This window comes from Antedon mediterranea, chromosome 1 (genome assembly GCF_964355755.1).
Source record: "Antedon mediterranea chromosome 1, ecAntMedi1.1, whole genome shotgun sequence".
Lineage (NCBI taxonomy): Eukaryota > Metazoa > Echinodermata > Crinoidea > Comatulida > Antedonidae > Antedon > Antedon mediterranea.
The window spans coordinates 3,106,214-3,110,276 of NC_092670.1; the positions used below are offsets into that span (position 1 = coordinate 3,106,214).

At 33.8% G+C, this 4,063-nt stretch overlaps 1 long non-coding RNA gene across 1 annotated transcript; it reads right to left on the minus strand.

The window, feature by feature from the left end:
• Positions 1–470: 470 nt before the first annotated feature.
• On the minus strand, positions 471–1,644 carry LOC140045715 (uncharacterized). Its single transcript, XR_011844714.1, has 3 exons — positions 1,546–1,644; positions 1,112–1,216; positions 471–989 (listed from the first exon to the last, which is right to left on the minus strand). It is a non-coding gene; the product is annotated as an uncharacterized lncRNA (long non-coding RNA).
• Between the last annotated feature and the right edge of the window lie 2,419 nt (positions 1,645–4,063).

A 4,063-nucleotide genomic window follows, 5' to 3' on the forward strand; every position in this document is an offset into this window, starting at 1 on the left:
TTACTCCATGGCCTACAGTACAAGAGAGTAGCAGTCGCCGGTCCACCGACGAACCTCCAGGAAGTGGACAAGGCGCGGGCGTAGACGTATGTAAAAGGCGACGTAAATAAAAAAGGTAAGCTTGTGTTGAACTTGTTTTTGGCTCTGACTTTTGTTATTGACTAATATAGTAATATAATAATACTAATAATTAAAGTAGAGCAGAGAGGAGGTGAGGCCGAGAGGATTATTATAGTTTAGTTAGTAACTGTAGTGTAATTAAATAATAACCTCTTTCTGTTTGTTACCAAGTCATAAAATATAATACTATAGGGCCTAGAGGTAGGATTGAATAAAAATAATAGTACATTTCCATCCATTTATTGGTCTTATCTTTGCAGATTTATGGAATCAACAGTACATGAGATGGCTTTGAAGAACTGTAATAGTACTAGTAATAAAATTGTAAACATCAAATTATATGGCAGAAATAGTGTGTGGAATGAATTTTATTGAACAAATGCATCATAATGAGTTTGGAACAAGCAGGATTTTTCAAACAGGACATAAATTACTTTTGAGACCTGAGACATTTTAATTCTATCAACACCAGCCAGCTCCATCATATTCAAGAGATGGATTCTTTCATAAATGTCCATTGTACATAGTATTTGGCTAAATAAATAAAAAAAGAAGTACAGTAGTGGTTTATTTGTTTATATACCCAGACCCATTTAGATGGTTAAAAACAAACACTATATGATGCACTGCTACTAGTGTACTGTCTGGTAGTACATTACCATAGTTACAGTATGACTGTAACCCTAGCACTCGCGTCTAAAGAATTCTATTATGCATATTTTACTATTCTTCATAAATATTTAGTTCTGTAATTTTAATTGTCTGCGCTCATTCTATACTTGGTGTCTTAGTATACTGCATAAATGTATCGTGCAAGCATGATCCAAGTAGCATCTATTATAAAGTACTCTGGGTATCTTTCTATTCACCTGAAAAAAGGAAAATGAATAAGCACATGTTTATCTGCCCTCAAAACAAAATAATAATTTAGTATAATGTATTATGTAGGTTTGATCAACAGTTTAAAATAGCAATGCTCAGTATCTGTTACCTTAATATTATAATTTGACTCTAACATTTGCGCTTCCATTCCAATCAATAAATACATTTGCTTATCCCGTCCATCAATTATCATAATTGCACTCCAATTATAGACCTGTAGGTAGGTAAAAATACAAATGAATTGTTTATTTACTGTATACTGTACTGTATATGATACAAGCTGAAATACCCCTAACTAGGCCTGGCCTGTTATAACCTTTATTACTACATTAGAGAAAATCCAACTCTATTCATTTTATTGGGAATCATAATATTTAGTATTCAGTGTTGCCTAGCCTACTAGCTAGTAGGGCGGCATGTAATAACAAAAAAATATTTCAATAATACGTTAGTCAGGACACTACAGCACACAACAATATTAATTAATAAACGTACTTATAAATAATGTGTATATACATAATACAGTAACACAATTGTGCCTACCATTAACACCCTCAACGATACATCAAGGAGCATACGCTCTCAGCTCACCTCTGGCCGGGCGACTAAACATCGTATCCAGCAGTCATCACTACTAAAAAGGCCTAGGCCTAGTAGCTAGCTCCAGGCCATGGCATTGTCAAACACCATTTACTCGTCCAACCGTTTCTTCAAAACGATGTTAACATCCGTGTTAACAAGACGATGTGGACGAATTTCCATCAATTTCAGTTAATTACAACGAAATAATAATAAAATGAATGTTTCAATAATACGTGTATAATAAATAGCGAAATAAACATCGCTCGCGAGGAGGGTCGAGAGAGAGGCCAAGGTGGTCGACTCTGTGATTCTCACGCATGCGCAAAATAACTCCGTGTACCCAGCAAGATAGGCATTTGGCTATGAATTTCGTAAAAGATGGCCTTGAAAAACGAAATTAAAATCCGTTTAAAAAAAAACTTGGTTGATAATATGAATTAATTTTATTCGATTAGGCTAACATACTTATCCAAGAATAAAAATATCAAAGCAATAAGTAATTACTACCATGCTTTTGCATCAATCAATGATTTACTGCTAAATTCCTATCTCTGTAATACAAAAATAACTTTTAGTGACGTCACAAAAAGTTTTTCACAGGTTTCTCAGGGGCGTTTTGAGGGCGTTGTCGTCCTCCAAAACATTAAGTATGACTATGGCAAGCTTAAAACTGATTGATCTACACGTTGAGCCAATAAAATGATATTGCTAGGAACCCTTTCATATCCATTTTAAGGGGATAGGTTGAGGACAAAAGGAAGTGTTCACGTTGGCATTATGACCTGAACTGAAGAATATGATCTGTTGTTATTGCTGAATTTTATTATTTAAATTCATATATAGTATACACAGTATAATCTGTATCCATATCACATACAGTGTAGAATAGGTGAAATTACGGGACCCACTATTTATTGCAATTTTTAACATGTTGATGGTTTTAAAATGAAACGCGAAGTTAGCAATTCCGAAAGCAAATTATCTCAGCAACAACGTATTAGCGTGTAGAAGAAATTTGAATACGTTAAATATTGATGCGCGCTCTTTTAAATGTAATGAATTATGACGAAAAAGATGAAAATACGACCTTTTTTATTTAACTGGCCATATGATGACGTCACAACATCCGATTGGCAACATTTTTACATAATTTCATATCTACAATCCAATAGCTTCCAGAAAAAGTTTTAATCGTGATTATCACATTTTATTCTTACGAGCTATAACAGATTAAAATTTACTGTAAAGATGAAATTGATGCCACACGTGATTTAAATTTTTAGGCATGATGACGTCAAAAAAATTAAAATATTTTTAACTCATGCGAAAGATAGTTGATTGACCTAGACAATATCAAAATCGGGGTGAAAATGGAAAACGGATAAGTGGAGATGCGCTCTATTCAATGTGATGAGCTATGACGAAAGATAGAAAAATCCTAAATTTTATATTCGCGTGGCCATACGATGACGTCACAATGTCCGGTTAGCCATATTAATACCTGATCCGATATCTACAACTCATCTACTTCCAGAATATGTCATCCACAAAAATTTGACCGTCTAGTTTAGAAATTACGACTGTTTAAAAAAAGGCATATTTTAAACGAATTTTTTAACCTTTTCATAAAAAACGCGCGCAAATTGTCCAATTCGACGTGCTCGTATGACGTATCTTTAAGTCGAAATTGTTTAAAATTTGGTAAAATTACTAGAAAAGGCTGGAAAAACATAAATCACGCGAAAAAAATACGTTTTCAATGCTACGTGCGCACCGCACACGTAGAAATGTGCGCACGCGTGGGAATTTTTGACATGCTTAAAACGACATGAAACGCGTAGAAAGTTGATTATAAATTAATTTTGCGCATTTTGAAATTTTAAATGTGCGTGCGCGCGTAACTTTGTGTAAAACACGCAATTTTTTTTCAACAGAAATTTAGCGCATGATATAAATTAAACTTTTGCAAAGTTTCACTTTAAAATGTTATTTGGTTTTCGACATATGTTAAATACGATAAAATCGTTAAATCGCGCGTACGTCACGTTGCGCAATTGTAAACATCATGAAAAGCTTCGCTTGACGACGTTACATAAATGTCAAAATGTTAACATAGTTAACAAAATGTTATGTTTGCGAGTTTCAGAGAAAAGCGTTACACAAAAATCATACAGAAAGAAAGAAGAAGAATAAAAAGTTGACTAGACATGTAACTCGTCACTTTGACGAGTTTGGTTATCCGCCGCGCAAGTGGTGCAACATTAACATTAAGGGGATAGGTTGAGGACAAAAGGAAGTGTTCACGTTGGCATTATGACCTGAACTGAAGAATATGATATGTTGTTATTGCTGAATTTTATTATTTAAATTCATATATAGTATACACAGTATAATCTGTATCCATATCACATACAGTGACATACAGTGTAGAATAGGTGAAATTACGGGACCCGCTATTTATTGCAATTTTTAACATGTT